Raw genomic sequence first — 20719 nt, forward strand, 5'->3', positions numbered from 1 at the left:
TATGGACTTTGTTTTAGGTTTACCTCGAACAAAGAAGGGGAGGGATAGCATATTTGTTGTCGTGGATAGATTCTCGAAAATGGCACACTTTATACCATGTCATAAAAGCGATGATGCTGTTAATGTTGCTGATTTGTTCTTTCGTGAAATTATTCGCTTGCATGGTGTGCCAAATACTATTGTTTCAGATCGTGATACTAAATTTCTTAGCCACTTTTGGAGATGTTTATGGGCTAAGTTGGGGACTAAACTGCTTTTTAGTACTACTTGTCACCCCCAAACTGATGGACAAACTGAAGTAGTCAATAGAACGTTGTCTACTATGCTTAGGGCTGTTTTGAAGAATAATAAGAAAATGTGGGAGGAATGCTTGCCTCATATTGAATTTGCTTATAATCGTTCATTGCATTCTACTACTAAGATGTGCCCTTTTGAAGTTGTGTATGGTTTCCTACCTTGTGCAGCTATTGATTTGTTGCCTCTTCCATCTTCGGAGAAGGTTAATTTTGATGCTAAACAACGTGCTGAATTAATTTTAAAAATGCATGAGTTAACTAAGGAAAACATTGAGCGTATGAATGCTAAATATAAACTTGCTGGAGATAAGGGTAGAAAACATGTTGTGTTTGCACCTGGAGATCTTGTTTGGTTACATTTGCGTAAGGATAGATTTCCTGATTTGCGCAAATCAAAGCTAATGCCACGTGCTGATGGTCCCTTTAAGGTGTTAGAGAAAATAAATGATAATGCATATAAACTTGAGCTGCCTGCAGATTTTGGGGTTAGTCCCACTTTTAACATTGCAGATTTGAAGCCTTATTTGGGTGAGGAAGATGAACTGCCGTCGAGGACGACTTCATTTCAAGAAGGGGAGGATGATGAGGACATCAATACAATTGTTACACCCACAGCCCCTGCTGCTATACATACTGGACCAATTACTAGAGCTCGTGCACGCCAACTAAATTACCAGGTACTTTCGTTTCTTGGTAATGATTCTAATGTTCATGAGAATATGATGCTGCCTAAATTGGATACATTTGTTTTGCTTACAAATGAAGGGCCTAGCTTGGAGAAGGATGAACATTGCAGCAAGAACAAGCATGGAGATGATGGCATGCGCAAGGGGAACAAGAACGGAGTTACAAGTGATGATTTCAGGACTTTGAAGCCACCATAATGGGTGCATGAAGCCTTGGACGAAATATACAAGATGCCACTTCATAAATTTCGTCCCGAGGCTATTTTAGGTGCTGCATCACCTTATTATTGGGCCAGGCCCATGTAATTTCGAAATACATAAGTATAGGCTATTTTTAGAGTCCGTATGTGTGGGGAAACAAGAGATAGGGTTGATTTCGGACCCCTCCACCAAGGGCCACGAAATTCCCCCCCTCTTCCTCCATATATACAGCCCTTAGGGCATCGTTTAGACTTTGGGTTTTGTTTAGATTAAAAGTTCGCCATAGCTGCAACTTCGCGTACTTCGTTTGTGTTCAACGACCAGACAAAGGCGTCACAGAACCCCACCTTGATCAATAAAGCTTTCATCTTATATTCGCAATATCCAGATTGCAATCTTAGTTTCTTGCTTGTTCTTCGTTTGCTCGCAGGAAACAGACCCTCGTGGTCAGGTTGATCGTGCTCCGGCGTGGTCAATAACCTCTCGGAGTTGGTTTAGCGATTGCTAAGGCGCGACGTCCTAGCACGTTCGTAGTCGGATCGTCAAAGTCGACTTCCACCAAAGCGAAATCCATCATCTCATCGAAAGACGGGACACCTCCGCCTCTATCATTTACCTCGAACAAAGAAGGGGAGGGATAGCATATTTGTTGTCGTGGATAGATTCTCGAAAATGGCACACTTTATACCATGTCATAAAAGCGATGATGCTGTTAATGTTGCTGATTTGTTCTTTCGTGAAATTATTCGCTTGCATGGTGTGCCAAATACTATTGTTTCAGATCGTGATACTAAATTTCTTAGCCACTTTTGGAGATGTTTATGGGCTAAGTTGGGGACTAAACTGCTTTTTAGTACTACTTGTCACCCCCAAACTGATGGACAAACTGAAGTAGTCAATAGAACGTTGTCTACTATGCTTAGGGCTGTTTTGAAGAATAATAAGAAAATGTGGGAGGAATGCTTGCCTCATATTGAATTTGCTTATAATCGTTCATTGCATTCTACTACTAAGATGTGTCCTTTTGAAGTTGTGTATGATTTCCTACCTCGTGCACCTATTGATTTGTTGCCTCTTCCATCTTCGGAGAAGGTTAATTTTGATGCTAAACAACATGCTGAATTAATTTTAAAAATGCATGAGTTAACTAAGGAAAACATTGAGCGTATGAATGCTAAATATAAACTTGCTGGAGATAAGGGTAGAAAACATGTTGTGTTTGCACCTGGAGATCTTGTTTGGTTACATTTGCGTAAGGATAGATTTCCTGATTTGCGCAAATCAAAGCTAATGCCACGTGCTGATGGTCCCTTTAAGGTGTTAGAGAAAATAAATGATAATGCATATAAACTTGAGCTGCCTGCAGATTTTGGGGTTAGTCCCACTTTTAACATTGCAGATTTGAAGCCTTATTTGGGTGAGGAAGATGAACTTCCGTCGAGGACGACTTCATTTCAAGAAGGGGAGGATGATGAGGACATCAATACAATTGTTACACCCACAGCCCCTTCTGCTATACATACTGGACCAATTACTAGAGCTCGTGCACGCCAACTAAATTACCAGGTACTTTCGTTTCTTGGTAATGATTCTAATGTTCATGAGAATATGATGCTGCCTAAATTGGATACATTTGTTTTGCTTACAAATGAAGGGCCTAGCTTGGAGAAGGATGAACATTGGAGCAAGAACAAGCATGGAGATTATGGCATGCGCAAGGGGAACAAGAACGGAGTTACAAGTGATGATTTCAGGACTTTGAAGCCACCATAATGGGTGCATGAAGCCTTGGACGAAATATACAAGATGCCACTTCATAAATTTCGTCCCGAGGCTATTTTAGGTGCTGCGTCACCTTATTATTGGGCCAGGCCCATGTAATTTCGAAATACATAAGTATAGGCTATTTTTAGAGTCCGTATGTGTGGGGAAACAAGAGATAGGGTTGATTTCGGACCCCTCCACCAAAGGCCACGAAATTCCCCCCTCTTCCTCCATATATACAGCCCTTAGGGCATCGTTTAGACTTTGGGTTTTGTTTAGATTAAAAGTTCGCCATAGCTGCAACTTCGCGTACTTCGTTTGTGTTCAACGACCAGACAAAGGCGTCACAGAACCCCACCTTGATCAATAAAGCTTTCATCTTATATTCGCAATATCCAGATTGCAATCTTAGTTTCTTGCTTGTTCTTCGTTTGCTCGCAGGAAACAGACCCTCGTGGTCAGGTTGATCGTGCTCCGGCGTGGTCAATAACCTCTCGGAGTTGGTTTAGCGATTGCTAAGGCGCGACGTCCTCGCACGTTCGTAGTCGGATCGTCAAAGTCGACTTCCACCAAAGCGATATCCATCATCTCATCGAAAGATCGGGACCCTCGCCTCTATCATCATCCATTTTTACTTCCCTTGATTTTTGCATATATGACACATGAATAGATGAGTACCTTGCATAGTTCATAAAATCTAAAGCCAAAAAATTAGCACAAGAAGTAGAAGGCATGAAAATATTGCAACTCAGTTTGCACATATAAGTGAAGCTCTTATTCATTTCAAAAGATTGACAATGTTCATCATTAAACCATTCCAACATTGGTGAATAAACCTTACTTGCATCAAATTTACATGCTACAACATGCTTAAATAAGCAAACATGCAATAAGTCATTCAACACAGAATCATCACCAAGATTAGAGGTCATATCAAAATGATTAAACATTGGTTCTTTTGCATCAATAGTTAATACAATGGGTGCACTCAAAGTTGTTGGTATTTCAGTTGTTTGATCACATGGCAAAGTCAAATTATCAATGTAGTCCTCCAAAATAGGTGGTGTGATCAAAGTAGTGGGTAGCTCATCAGATGGTGCATTCAAATTGACAAGGCATTCATCATTCTCATGTAGAGATGGAAGATCAGTACCTTTGTCATTACCTCTTATGATCAACTCAGATGATGTAGCCACTCTTGGGGGCGATGTGTCACATGGTGGAGGTGATGTAGTCCTGACAACAACGGATGTGGTTGTCATAGTATGCCTAGTAGTTGAAGGAACAATCATATCAACTCTTGGAATGTGCATCGTGCGCTTGTTCTCCTCGTGGCCAACACGTCGTTTTATTTCCTGTTCAGCTTTGCAAGCAAGATGAAACAAATGATCCATAGGGTAACACTCTTCATGAATTAGTATCTCTTGAATATCACGGTTTAATCCTCCCCAAAATCTATCCATAAAATCATCTTCACTTTCTTCTAAAGAGGAATGCAACAAGGTAGTTTGTAAATCATCATAATATTTTGTTACTGTTTCACTACCTTGTTTTAAGTGTTGCAACTTCTTAATCATGTCACGAGTATAATAAGCAGGGACAAAAGTATGTCGCATGGCAAGTTTCAAATCATCCCAAGTAGTAGGTATATAATCAGGGTGTAACCGACAATATTCACTCCACCAAACCAAAGCATAACCAGTGAAAGAACCAACTGCAACCTTAACCTTTTTATGTTCATCGAAATTATGGGAAGCAAATATATTTTTTATGTCGAACTCCCATTCAATATATAAAGCAGGTTTAAAACGGCCATTAAATGGTGGTATAGATACATTAACCTGATCATGTGCATTTGGATGTTTGTGCACCTCTCGTGACGGTTGTGGTATTTGCAAAGGTGGTGGCACGTCTCCCGCGATCGACAAAGCCCATGAATTGACTCTGGATCCTGTCATGATTAGTAGAACAAGAAACAAAACACAAAAATAATGTTCCTATAACTACTAGGATGTGGTGGTAAAACACTCACAGTAAAGCAAATATCAATGTCTTACAAGTTCTTACCATGCAGCAGGCGGTGATCGGCAACCAGCAGTGTCAAGTAACTCCGAATAATGAGTGAAGCGATTGCCAGGGGAGCGTACGTATACACGGTGTAGAAATATGTGGAGCTAGGTTGGCTATATATGGTAGCAAAAGATTAGCAATAATCAATTCAAAGATGCAATGTTGAATAAACGCTCAACGACGGTACTGTGCTGGTCCTAGGCTAGACCGGACTAGAGACGCGAGCCTAGAACACTAATGAGGTCACGGCGTAGCACAACTAGCATCAATGAAAGATACTAAGTAGCTCTGGACAGCAAGATATAAGTGAAGATCACAACGACAGTAAAGATAATGATGAAAAACAACTGCCAAACACGATATACAACAACTCTCTCTCCAACTTTCCTCTTGAAAAGTTTGAGCCAATTTTCTGATAAATTCTTTCAAAGAATGCTACTAACTCAAGCTTTCCAAAGCAAAAAGAATCACTCAATTCTGAGTTGATATGAGGAGTCAAAGAATTCTAAAACTGGCCTAAAAAAATTGGAACAAGCTGTGTTCACGAATTTCGGAGGGCAAAAAGACCTATTTAGAAGCCGATTTTGAGGTGTCAAATATTAAACTAGCTTCTGCAACTATTTAGATGCGGCTCATCGCTAGCTTCAATTTGAGTACTCACGGAGCCAAAACGGACTTCGTATGAGGAAGATACACCTGTTTTACTGAACAGTGCGCAAAACAGATTCCAATCCGAATTCAGGTACGAGATTGATTCTAGATAGATCCAATTTTTTTTCTTCTCTCTTTTTTTTCTCACGCTTTTTTTTTCTTTTTCTTCTCTCTCTTTTTCTTTTTTTTTCCTTTTTTCTCTTTTTTTTTCTCTATCTTCTTTTTTTTTCCAAGACAAACTAGATAAGATGCAGATTGGATCAGGCGAAGATGTGAATGACCTCAACTATGATTATGACAATGAATAGTGCGTAGCATGTGGTGGAAATTGGTGGATGGGATGGTGGACAGCAGATGGGATAATGATGCAGCGGCTGCGTGACTAATGTGAACAGAACTCGAAACTCTAAAGGAACTAGACACTAAGACCAGCAACTCGACACGGCGATGCAACCGATAATTCAATAATGCAAACAATGAAAAGAAAATTGCAAAGGCTCAGTCTGGCTAGGACAAAGGATGAATAGATCTAACTTTTGTTTTGTGGCTTTTTCTTGGACAATAGGTAAGAAAATAAATCTAATCTAGGAAAAACTGGAAATTCTCACCGAGCAACCTGAAAACTGATACCACTTGATAGAGGCAAAGGTGTCCCGTCTTTCGATGAGATGGTGGATTTCGCTTTGGTGGAAGTCGACTTTGACGATCCGACTACGAACGTGCGAGGACGTCGCGCCTTAGCAATCGCTAAACCAACTCCGAGAGGTTATTGACCACGCCGGAGCACGATCAACCTGACCACGAGGGTCTGTTTCCTGCGAGCAAACGAAGAACAAGCAAGAAACTAAGATTGCAATCTGGATATTGCGAATATAAGATGAAAGCTTTATTGATCAAGGTGGGGTTCTGTGACGCCTTTGTCTGGTCGTTGAACACAAACGAAGTACGCGAAGTTGCAGCTATGGCGAACTTTTAATCTAAACAAAACCCAAAGGCTAAACGATGCCCTAAGGGCTGTATATATGGAGGAAGAGGGGGGAATTTCGTGGCCCTTGGTGGAGGGGTCCGAAATCAACCCTATCTCTTGTTTCCCCACACATACGGACTCTAAAAATAGCCTATACTTATGTATTTCGAAATTACATGGGCCTGGCCCAATAATAAGGTGACGCAGCACCTAAAATAGCCTCGGGACGAAATTTATGAAGTGGCATCTTGTATATTTCGTCCAAGGCTTCATGCACCCATTATGGTGGCTTCAAAGTCCTGAAATCATCACTTGTAACTTCGTTCTTGTTTCCCTTGCGCATGCCATCATCTCCATGCTTGTTCTTGCTCCAATGTTCATCCTTCTCCAAGCTAGGCCCTTCATTTGTAAGCAAAACAAATGTATCCAATTTAGGCAGCATCATATTCTCATGAACATTAGAATCATTACAAAGAAACGAAAGTACCTGGTAATTTTGATAGAGGCGGAGGTGTCCCGTCTTTCGATGAGATGGTGGATTTCGCTTTGGTGGAAGTCGACTTTGACGATCCGACTACGAACGTGCGAGGACGTCGCGCCTTAGCAATCGCTAAACCTACTCCGAGAGGTTATTGACCACGCCGGAGCACGATCAACCTGACCACGAGGGTCTGTTTCCTGCGAGCAAACGAAGAACAAGCAAGAAACTAAGATTGCAATCTGGATATTGCGAATATAAGATGAAAGCTTTATTGATCAAGGTGGGGTTCTGTGACGCCTTTGTCTGGTCGTTGAACACAAACGAAGTACGCGAAGTTGCAGCTATGGCGAACTTGTAATCTAAACAAAACCCAAAGTCTAAACGATGCCCTAAGGGCTGTATATATGGAGGAAGAGGGGGGAATTTCGTGGCCCTTGGTGGAGGAGTCCGAAATCAACCCTATCTCTTGTTTCCCCACACATACGGACTCTAAAAATAGCCTATACTTATGTATTTCGAAATTACATGGGCCTGGCCCAATAATAAGGTGACGCAACACCTAAAATAGCCTCGGGACGAAATTTATGAAGTGGCATCTTGTATATTTCGTCCAAGGCTTCATGCACCCATTATGGTGGCTTCAAAGTCCTGAAATCATCACTTGTAACTCCGTTCTTGTTTCCCTTGCGCATGCCATCATCTCCATGCTTGTTCTTGCTCCAATGTTCATCCTTCTCCAAGCTAGGCCCTTCATTTGTAAGCAAAACAAATGTATCCAATTTAGGCAGCATCATATTCTCATGAACATTAGAATCATTACCAAGAAACGAAAGTACCTGGTAATTTAGTTGGCGTGCACGAGCTCTAGTAATTGGTCCAGTATGTATAGCAGCAGGGGCTGTGGGTGTAACAATTGTATTGATGTCCTCATCACTAAGATTGCAATCTGGATATTGCGAATATAAGATGAAAGCTTTATTGATCAAGGTGGGGTTCTGTGACGCCTTTGTCTGGTCGTTGAACACAAACGAAGTACGCGAAGTTGCAGCTATGGCGAACTTTTAATCTAAACAAAACCCAAGGAAAAAGCTACTAGATGGATCTACTTATATAGGAGCAAGGGGTGGCGGCCAAGGAGGTGGGAGGACGTCCCAAGGCAGCCTAAAACTAACCCTAGGTCGTACAAGGCTCATGGGCCCAAGTGGAGGTGATGTAACACCTTTGGACTTGTAGTTTGACTCGGATTCTACTGCAGCATCAGATTGTTTCGTCCACAACTCAACACTCCGGACGAATTTGAAGGTGATTCCAATTGGGTTGGAAAGTGCACGAAATCTAGTTTCCAACAAAAAAAGAATCACCCAATTCGGAGTCCGTATGAAAACTTGTGTGCGTTTTGAGTCAGGTATGTCTGTGCAGTCCGAATCTGAATCCAGAACGTGAGAGACTTGGACTCTATCTTCTCTTGGGCCAAAAGTGACGTGAGAAAACTTTTTGGACAGCAAATAAACATCTCTTTCTTCCTTATCTTCATATGTGGATTGTACAAATGTCCCATACACCTGCAATTAGACAAAACACAAAAATGTGTGAAGTATTTTTGTTCTGCATAACATAAATAGATTATTGAATAGTTTGCACTTGAAATCACCTCACAAATATGCATATATGCAATATTTTTGATCATATCCAAGGTAGTCATGTCCTCATCAGTTGCCGATCACCACCTGCTGCTAGGTAAGAACTAGTAAGAATTTGAGATTCACTTGAAGGATTTGTGACACAGCACCACCACCACTGTTTCCTAGTAGTTTGTAGGATCATATTCTTTTGTTTTTCTATTGCTGCTAACCATGGCAGGATCACAAGACGACGAGATTGACTGGGAGAACATGACGAACAAGGCGCTTCATGATAAGTTTCATCAAATGTTGGGTCAACAGGTGGAAGACGTGATGGCCAGTTTTGGAAAGGCATTAGAGAGGATGGATGACATTGAGAAGACAATTGACACCAAGTTGGACACCAAGTTTGATGAATTACTCAAACGTCTCCCATAACTAGTTCTACGCCGCGATATAGTAGGGCGAGCACATCGTGTTCCTATTGAGCCAGGACAAAATTCTGGTGCCGCTGCTACTGCTGTTGGTGCTTCTAAAGCTCCTGCTGCTACAGCAGAGGTGGAGGACTATTACAAGGATGAGGTTGATCAAAATCAGAACTACGTCCAGCCACCAGCACCACCACCAGCAGGTCGACCTCAGGTATTTATTCGCAATGGTAGGCCTGCACCACCACCTCACGTACGAGATAATGACCATATTCCTAAACTGAAATTGAATATTCCACCATTTGAGGGTAGATATGTTCCTGATATATATCTTACTTGGGAGTTAGAAACCGAACAACGTTTTACATGTTTACAATATCCCGAGGAGAGACGGGTTGCTGCTACTGTTTGTGCTTTCACTAGTTTTGCATGTGTATGGTGGTCTGAACATTGTAGATTATATCCTATTCCAACTACTTGGGCTGCTTTGAAAACTGCTATGCGTACGCGTTGGGTTCCACCATATTATCAACGTGAATTACTTCAAAAATTGCAGCGCTTAAGACAAGGGAAAAATTCTGTCGAAAAATATTACCAGGAATTACAAACTGGCATGACTAGATGTGGTATTGTTGAGGAGAATGAAGCTATGCTTGCACATTTTATGGGTGGATTAAATAGAGAGATTCAGACCATTCTAGAGTATAAGGAGTATACTAATATCACTCGTTTATTCCATCTTGCTTGTAAAGCTGAACATGCAGTGCAGGATCGACAAGCAATGGCGCGCACTAACTTTTCTACAGGTTGACCTTCCTCATGGACACCGCGTGCATCTTCTACTTCCACTGCACCAGCACCACCATCAGGTGCCACCTCCAGCCATGATACAAGGAAGCAGGCACAACCACCACTATCTGCCAAGAGCGCACCTGGCGGACCTACATAGAGCTCTTGTTCTTCCATGGCATCAACAGGGCTCACAAGTGATATTATTTGTCGTCGTTGTAAGGGAAGAGGTCATTATGCCCGAGAATGCAAATCTCAGCGTGTGATGATTGCTACTGAGGATGGTGGGTATGAGTCCGCTAGTGACTATGATGAGGAGACTTTGGCCCTTATTACACGTGAAGAACATGGTGGATATGATTCTGATCATGAGACGCAATTCATGGCTCCTGAAGACGCTGACAGGTATGAATGTTTAGTTGCTCAACGTGTTTTGAGTGTGCAGGTCACACAAGCTGAGCAAAATTAGAGGCATAATTTGTTCCATACAAAGGGAGTTGTGAAGGAACATTGGAGCAAGAACAAGCATGGAGATGATGGCATGCGCAAGGGGAACAAGAACGGAGTTACAAGTGATGATTTCAGGACTTTGAAGCCACCATAATGGGTGCATGAAGCCTTGGACGAAATATACAAGATGCCACTTCATAAATTTCGTCCCGAGGCTATTTTAGGTGTTGCGTCACCTTATTATTGGGCCAGGCCCATGTAATTTCGAAATACATAAGTATAGGCTATTTTTAGAGTCCGTATGTGTGGGGAAACAAGAGATAGGGTTGATTTCGGACCCCTCCACCAAGGGCCACGAAATTCCCCCCCCCCTCTTCCTCCATATATACAGCCCTTAGGGCATCGTTTAGACTTTGGGTTTTGTTTAGATTAAAAGTTTGCCATAGCTGCAACTTCGCGTACTTCGTTTGTGTTCAACGACCAGACAAAGGCGTCACAGAACCCCACCTGGATCAATAAAGCTTTCATCTTATATTCGCAATATCCAGATTGCAATCTTAGTTTCTTGCTTGTTCTTCGTTTGCTCGCAGGAAACAGACCCTCGTGGTCAGGTTGATCGTGCTCCGGCGTGGTCAATAACCTCTCGGAGTTGGTTTAGCGATTGCTAAGGCGCGACGTCCTCGCACGTTCGTAGTCGGATCGTCAAAGTCGACTTCCACCAAAGCGAAATCCACCATCTCATCGAAAGACGGGACACCTTTGCCTCTATCAGGCTAGCATGGAGATGGTGGAGAATCTATCTCTCACCACATGACCACATCCACATCCTTACTACATCCAATGGTTCAACAACAGCGGCCAGGTTAAGGTAACACGTACTGTTCGTGTGCATTTTAGTATCACTACATATGCTGATTATGTTGATTGTGATGTGGTACCTATGCAAGCATGTTCCTTATTACTTGGTCGACCATGGCAATTTGATAAAAATTCTGTACACCATGGTAGAAACAATCATTATACTCTTGTTCATAAGGATAAAAATATTACTTTGCTTCCTATGACTCCTAATTCCATTTTGAAAGATGATATTAATAGAGCTAATAAAGCAAAACAAGAGAACAATAAGAGTGAAAATCAGATTGTGGCAAAAGAATTTGAGCAACAAATGAAGCCTAATAGTAAACCATCTAGTGTTGCTTCTAAAATTAAATTGAAAAGTGCATGTTTACTTGCCACTAAATCTGATATTCATGAGTTAGATTTCAGCAAATCTGTTTGCTATGCTTTTGTGTGCAAAGAGGCATTATTTTCATTTGAGGACGTGCCTTCCTATTTGCCTCCTGCTGTCACTAACATTTTGCAGGAGTTCGCTGACGTCTTTCCACAAGACGTGCCAGCGGGATTACCGCCTATTCGAGGGATTGAGCATCAGATTGACTTAATTCCCGGTGCTTCACTGCCGAACCGTGCGACATACCGTACCAATCTAGAGGAGACGAAGGGATTATGCGTCAAGTACAAGAGCTTCTCGACAAAGGTTATATACGCGAATCCCTTAGCCCTTGTGTTGTTCCTATTATTCTAGTGCCAAAAAAGGATGGTACATCGCGTATGTGTGTTGATTGTAGAGGCATTAATAATATTACTATTTGTTATTGTCATCCTATTCTTAGGCTAGATGGTATGCTTGATGAATTGAGTGGCTCTACAATATTCTCCAAAGTTGATTTGCGTAGTGGATACCATCAAATTCATATGAAATTAGGAGATGAATGGAAAACGACATTTAAAACTAAGTTTGGATTATATGAGTGGTTAGTCATGCCTTTTGGGTTAACTAATGCACCTAGTAATTTCATGAGATTAATGAACAAAGTTTTACGTGCTTTTATTGGACGATTTGTGGTAGTCTATTTTGATGATATACTGATTTATAGCAGATCTTTGGAGGAACTGATAGAGGCAAAGGTGTCCCGTCTTTCGATGAGATGATGGATATCGCTTTGGTGGCAGTCGACTTTGACGATTCGACTACGAACGTGCGAGGACGTCGCGCCTTAGCAATCGCTAAACCAACTCCGAGAGGTTATTGACCACGCCGGAGCACGATCAACCTGACCACGAGGGTCTGTTTCCTGCGAGCAAACGAAGAACAAGCAAGAAACTGAGATTGCAATCTGGATATTGCGAATATAAGATGAAAGCTTTATTGATCAAGGTGGGGTTCTGTGACGCCTTTGTCTGGTCGTTGAACACAAACGAAGTACGCGAAGTTGCAGCTATGGCAAACTTTTAATCTAAACAAAACCCAAAGTCTAAACGATGCCCTAAGGGTTGTATATATGGAGGAAGAGGGGGGAATTTCGTGGCCCTTGGTGGAGGGGTTCGAAATCAACCCTATCTCTTGTTTCCCCACACATACGGACTCTAAAAATAGCCTATACTTATGTATTTCGAAATTACATGGGCCTGGCCCAATAATAGGGTGACGCAGCACCTAAAATAGCCTCGGGACAAAATTTATGAAGTGGCATCTTGTATATTTCGTCCAAGGCTTCATGCACCCATTATGGTGGCTTCAAAGTCCTGAAATCATCACTTGTAACTCCGTTCTTGTTCCCCTTGCGCATGCCATCATCTCCATTCTTGTTCTTGCTCCAATGTTCATCCTTCTCCAAGCTAGGACCTTCATTTGTAAGCAAAACAAATGTATCCAATTTAGGCAGCATCATATTCTCATGAACATTAGAATCGTTACCAAGAAACGAAAGTACCTGGTAATTTAGTTGGCGTGCACGAGCTCTAGTAATTGGTCCAGTATGTATAGCAGCAGGGGCTGTGGGTGTAACAATTGTATTGATGTCCTCATCATCCTCCCCTTCTTGAAATGAAGTCGTCCTCGACGGAAGTTCATCTTCCTCACCCAAATAAGGCTTCAAATCTGCAATGTTAAAAGTGGGACTAACCCCAAAATCTGCAGGCAGCTCAAGTTTATATGCATTATCATTTATTTTCTCTAACACCTTAAAGGGACCATCAGCACGTGGCATTAACTTTGATTTGCGCAAATCAGGAAATCTATCCTTACGCAAATGTAACCAAACAAGATCTCCAGGTGCAAACGCAACATGTTTTCTACCCTTATCTCCAACAAGTTTATATTTAGCATTCATACGCTCAATGTTTTCCTTAGTTAACTCATGCATTTTTTAAATCAATTCAGCACGTTGTTTAGCATCAAAATTAACCTTCTCCGAAGATGGAAGAAGCAACAAATCAATAGGTGCACGAGGTAGGAAACCATACACAACTTCAAAAGGGCACATCTTAGTAGTAGAATGCAATGAACGATTATAAGCAAATTCAATATGAGGCAAGCATTCCTCCCACATTTTCTTATTATTCTTCAAAACAGCCCTAAGCATAGTAGACAATGTTCTATTGACTACTTTAGTTTGTCCATTAGTTTGGGGGTGACAAGTAGTACTGAAAAGCAGTTTAGTCCCCAACTTAGCCCATAAACATCTCCAAAAGTGGCTAAGAAATTTAGTATCACGATCTTGAACAATAGTATTTGTGATAGAGGCGGGGGTGTCCCGATCTTTCGATGAGATGATAACTATCGATTTGGTGGAGACGACTTTGACAATCCGACTACGAACGTGCACAACGTTGCGCCTTAGCAATCGCTAAACCAATCTCCTGAGGTTACTGACGATGCTGGAAGCACGGTCAGCCTGACCACGAAGGTCTATTCCTACAAGCAATCGATGAACAAGCAAGAATATGATAAAGCAATCTGAATATTGCAAATATATATGAAGTATTGATAATGGTGGGGATCCGGAAGCGGTCTTGGTCTGGTCGTTGGACACAAACGAAGTACACGAAGTTGCAATGGCTAACTTTTAACTAAACAAATCCCAAGGAAAAGCTACTAGATGGATCTACTTATATAGGAGCAAGGGGTGGCGGCCAAGGAGGTGGGAGGACGTCCCAAGGCAGCCTAAAACTAAATCTAGGTCGTACAAGGCCAATGGGCCCAAGTGGAGGTGATGTAACACCTTTGGACTTGTAGTTTGACTCGGATTCTGCTGCAGCATCAGATTGTTTCGTCCACAACTCAACGCTCCGGACGAATTTGAAGGTGATTCCAATTGGGTTGGAAAGTGCACGAAATCTAGTTTCCAACAAAAAAAAGAATCACCCAATTCGGAGTCCGTATGAAAAACTTGTGTGCATTTTGAGTCAGGTGTGTCTGTGCAGTCCGAATCTGAATCCAGAACGTGAGAGACCTGGACTCTATCTTCTCTTGGGCCAAAAGTGACGTGAGAGAACTTTTTGGACAGCAAATAAACATCTCTTTCTTCCTTATCTTCATATGTGGATTGTACAAATGTCCCATACACCTGCAATTAGACAAAACACAAAAGTGTGTGAAGTATTTTTGTTCTGGATAACATAAATAGATTATTGAATATTTTGCACTAGAAATCACCTGACAAATATGCATATATGCAATATTTTTGGTCATATCCAAGGTAGTCATGTCCTCATCATCCTCCCCTTCTTGAAAATAAAGCCGTCCTCGGCGTTGCTTAATCTGAAATGTGGCTAACAAAAGAGACAAGGTGTACATGTTGTATATGTATATGTCATCCATTTTTACTTCCCTTGATTTTTGCATATATGACACATGAATAGATGAGTAACTTGCATAGTTCATAAAATCTAAAGCCAAAAAATTAGCACAAGAAGTAGAAGGCATGAAAATATTGCAACTCAGTTTGCACATATAAGTGAAGCTCTTATTCATTTCAAAAGATTGACAATGTTCATCATTAAACCATCCCAACATTGGTGAATAAACCTTACTTGCATCAAATTTACATGCTACAACATGCTTAAAAGCAAACATGCAATAAGTCATTTAACACAGAATCATCACCAAGATTAGAGGTCATATCAAAATGATTAAACATTGGTTCTTTTGCATCAATAGTTAATTCAATGGGTGCACTCAAAATTGTTGGTATTTCAGTTGTTTGATCACATGGCAAAGTCAAATTATCAACGTAGTCCTCTAAAATAGGTGGTGTGATCAAAGTAGTGGGTAGCTCATCAGATGGTGCATTCAAATTGACAAGGCATTCATCATTCTCATGTAGAGATGGAAGATCAGTACCTTTGTCATTACCTCTTATGATCAACTCAGATGATGTAGCCACTCTCGGGGGCGATGTGTCACATGGTGGAGGTGATGTAGTCCTGACAACAACGGATGTGGTTGTCATAGTATGCCTAGTAGTTGAAGGAACAATCATATCAACTCTTGGAATGTGCACCGTGCGCTTGTTCTCCTCGTGGCCAACACGTCGTTTTATTTCCTGTTCAGCTTTGCAAGCAAGATGAAACAAATGGTCCATAGGATAACACTCTTCATGAATTAGTATCTCTTGAATATCACGGTTTAATCCTCCCCAAATCTATCCATAAAATCATCTTCACTTTCTTCTAAAGAGGAATGCAACAAGGTAGTTTGTAAATCATCATAATATTTTGTTACAGTTTCACTACCTTGTTTTAAGTGTTGCAACTTCTTAATCATGTCACGAGTATAATAAGCAGGGACGAAAGTATGTCGCATGGCAAGTTTCAAATCATCCCAAGTAGTAGGTATATAATCAGGGTGTAACCGACAATATTCACTCCACCAAACCAAAGCATAACCAGTGAAAGAACCAACCGCAACCTTAACCTTTTTATGTTCATTGAAATTATGGGAAGCAAATATATTTTTTATGTCGAACTCCCATTCAATATATAAAGCAGGTTTAAAACGGCCATTAAATGGTGGTATAGATACATTAACCTGATCATGTGCATTTGGATATTTGTGCACCTCTCGTGACGGTTGTGGTATTTGCAAAGGTGGTGGCACGTCTCCCGCGATCGACAAAGCCCATGAATTGACTCTGGATCCTGTCATGATTAGTAGAACAAGAAACAGAACCAATCTCCTGAGGTTACTGACGATGCCGGAAGCACGGTCAGCCTGACCACGAAGGTCTATTCCTGCAAGCAATCGAAGAACGAGCAAGAATATGTAAAGCAATCTGAATATTGCAAATATATATGAGGTATTGATAATGGTGGGGATCCGTAAGCGGTCTTGGTCTGGTCGTTGGACACAAACGAAGTACACGAAGTTGCAATGGCTAACTTTTAACTAAACAAATCCCAAGGAAAAGCTACTAGATGGATCTACTTATATAGGAGCAAGGGGTGGCGGCCAAGGAGGTGGGAGGACGTCCCAAGGCAGCCTAAAACTAAATCTAGGTCGTACAAGGCCAATGGGCCCAAGTGGAGGTGATGTAACACCTTTGGACTTGTAGTTTGACTCGGATTCTGCTGCAGCATCAGATTGTTTCGTCCACAACTCAACGCTCCGGACGTATTTGAAGGTGATTCCAATTGGGTTGGAAAGTGCACGAAATCTAGTTTCCAACAAAAAAAGAATCACCCAATTCGGAGTCCGTATGAAAAACTTGTGTGCGTTTTGAGTCAGGTATGTCTGTGCAGTCCGAATCTGAATCCAGAACGTGAGAGACTTGGACTCTATCTTCTCTTGGGCCAAAAGTGACGTGAGAGAACTTTTTGGACAGCAAATAAACATCTCTTTCTTCCTTATCTTCATATGTGAATTGTACAAATGTCCCATACACCTGCAATTAGACAAAACACAAAAGTGTGTGAAGTATTTTTGTTCTGGATAACATAAATAGATTATTGAATAGTTTGCACTAGAAATCACCTGACAAATATGCATATATGCAATATTTTTGGTCATATCCAAGGTAGTCATGTCCTCATCAATTTGGCACACCATGCAAGCGAATAATTTCACGAAAGAACAAATCAGCAACATTAACAGCATCATCACTTTTATGACATGGTATAAAGTGTGCCATTTTCGAGAATCTATCCACGACAACAAATATGCTATCCCTCCCCTTCTTTGTTCGAGGTAAACCTAAAACAAAGTCCATAGATATATCCTCCCAAGGAACACTAGGTACAGGCAAAGGCATATATAAACCATGAGGATTGAGTCGTGACTTAGCTTTTTGACATGTAGTGCAGCGAGCAATAAAACGCTCAACATCCCGTCTCATCTTTGGCCAAAAGAAATGTGTAGCAAGTACGTCCTCCGTCTTCTTCACGCCAAAGTGTCCCATTAATCCTCCTCCATGCGCCTCCTGCAACAACAAAAGACGAACGGAGCTAGCTGGAATGCATAGCTTGTCAGCACGAAACACAAATCCATCGTTAACAACAAACTTGTTCCACATTCTTCCTTCTTTACAATTCTGCATTACATCTTTAAAATCAGCATCATGCACATATTGATCTTTGATGGTCTCCAAACCAAATATTTTGAAGTCAAGTTGTGAAAGCATAGTATAGCGACGAGACAATGCATCAGCAATAACATTTTCTTTTCCCTTCTTGTGTTTAATGACATAAGGGAAAGTCTCAATGAATTCAACCCATTTAGCATGTCTGCGATTCAGTTTAGCTTGACTTTTAATATGTTTCAAAGATTCATGATCAGAATGTATAACAAATTCTTTGGGCCATAAATAATGTTGCCATGTTTCTAAAGTCCGAACAAGAGCATATAATTCTTTATCATAAGTAGAATAATTCAGACTAGGCCCACTCAATTTTTCAGAAAAGTATGCAACAGGTTTGCCATCTTGTAATAACACATCTCCTAATCCAATTCCACTAGCATCACATTCAAGCTCAAAAGTCTTATTAAAATCAGGAAGTTGGAGTAAAGGAGCATGTGTCAACTTATCTTTCAATACCGTGAAGGCTTCTTCCTGTGCGGTACCCCAAACAAAAGGCACATCCTTCTTTGTAAGCTCGTTGAGAGGTGCAGCAATGGTGCTGAAATCTCTCACAAAACGCCTATAGAATCCAGCGAGGCCAAGAAAACTCCTCACTTGTGTGACCGTTTTGGGCTGCGGCCAACTCTCAATAGCTTCAATCTTGGCTTTGTCAACTTCAATTCCCTGTGGAGTAACAACATAGCCAAGAAAAGATACTCGGTCGGTGCAAAAGGTGCACTTCCCAAGGTTACCAAACAAACGTGCATCACGTAGAGCAATAAAAACAGCACGTAAATGTTCCAAGTGTTCTTCCAAAGATCTGCTATAAATCAGTATATCATCAAAATAGTGATAGAGGCAAAGGTGTCCCGTCTTTCGATGAGATGGTGGATTTCGCTTTGGTGGAAGTCGACTTTGACGATCCGACTACGAACGTGCGAGGACGTCGCGCCTTAGCAATCGCTAAACCAACTCCGAGAGGTTATTGACCACGCCGGAGCACGATCAACCTGACCACGAGGGTCTGTTTCCTGCGAGCAAACGAAGAACAAGCAAGAAACTGAGATTGCAATCTGGATATTGCGAATATAAGATGAAAGCTTTATTGATCAAGGTGGGGTTCTGTGACGCCTTTGTCTGGTCGTTGAACACAAACGAAGTACGCGAAGTTGCAGCTATGGCGAACTTTTAATCTAAACAAAACCCAAAGTCTAAACGATGCCCTAAGGGCTGCATATATGGAGGAAGAGGGGGGAATTTCGTGGCCCTTGGTGGAGGGGTCCGAAATCAACCCTATCTCTTGTTTCCCCACACATACGGACTCTAAAAATAGCCTATACTTATGTATTTCGAAATTACATGGGCCTGGCCCAATAATAAGGTGACGCAGCACCTAAAATAGCCTCGGGACGAAATTTATGAAGTGGCATCTTGTATATTTCGTCCAAGGCTTCATGCACCCATTATGGTGGCTTGAAAGTCCTGAAATCATCACTTGTAACTCCGTTCTTGTTCCCCTTGCGCATGCCATCATCTCCATGCTTGTTCTTGCTCCAATGTTCATCCTTCTCCAAGCTAGGCCCTTCATTTGTAAGCAAAACAAATGTATCCAATTTAGGCAGCATCATATTCTCATGAACATTAGAATCATTACCAAGAAACGAAAGTACCTGGTAATTTAGTTGGCGTGCACGAGCTCTAGTAATTGGTCCAGTATGTATAGCAGCAGGGGCTGTGGGTGTAACAATTGTATTGATGTCCTCATCAAATATGAGGCAAGCATTCCTCCCACATTTTCTTATTATTCTTCAAAACAGCCCTAAGCATAGTAGACAACGTTCTATTGACTACTTCAGTTTGTCCATCAGTTTGGGGGTGACAAGTAGTACTAAAAAGCAGTTTAGTCCCCAACTTAGCCCATAAACATCTCCGAAAGTGGCTAAGAAATTTAGTATCACGATCTGAAACAATAGTATTTGGCACACCATGCAAGCGAATAATTTCACGAAAGAACAAATCAGCAACATTAACAGCATCATCGCTTTTATGACATGGTATAAAGTGTGCCATTTTCGAGAATCTATCCACGACAACAAATATGATATCCCTCCCCTTCTTTGTTCGAGGTAAACCTAAAACAAAGTCCATAGATATATCCTCCCAAGGAACACTAGGTACAGGCAAAGGCATATATAAACCATGAGGATTGAGTCGTGACTTAGCTTTTTGACATGTAGTGCATCGAGCAATAAAACGCTCAACATCCCGTCTCATCTTTGGCCAAAAGAAATGTGTAGCAAGTACGTCCTCCGTCTTCTTCACGCCAAAGTGTCCCATTAATCCTCCTCCATGCGCCTCCTGCAACAACAAAAGATGAACGGAGCTAGCTGGAATGCATAGCTTGTTAGCACGAAACACAAATCCATCGTTAACAACAAACTTGTTCCACATTCTTCCTTCTTTACAATTCTGCATTACATCTTTAAAATCAGCATCATGCACATATTGATCTTTGATGGTCTCCAAACCAAATATTTTGAAGTCAAGTTGTGAAAGCATAGTATAGCGACGAGACAATGCATCGGCAATAACATTTTCTTTTCCCTTCTTGTGTTTAATGACATAAGGGAAAGTCTCAATGAATTCAACCCATTTAGCATGTCTATGATTCAGTTTAGCTTGACTTTTAATATGTTTCAAAGATTCATGATCAGAATGTATAACAAATTCTTTGGGCCATAAATAATGTTGCCATGTTTCTAAAGTCCGAACAAGAGCATATAATTCTTTATCATAAGTAGAATAATTCAGACTAGGCCCACTCAATTTTTCAGAAAAGTATGCAAAAGGTTTGCCATCTTGTAATAACACACCTCCTAATCCAATTCCACTAGCATCACATTCAAGCTCAAAA

This window comes from Triticum dicoccoides, chromosome 7B, assembly GCF_002162155.2.
Source record: "Triticum dicoccoides isolate Atlit2015 ecotype Zavitan chromosome 7B, WEW_v2.0, whole genome shotgun sequence".
NCBI lineage: Eukaryota > Viridiplantae > Streptophyta > Magnoliopsida > Poales > Poaceae > Triticum > Triticum dicoccoides.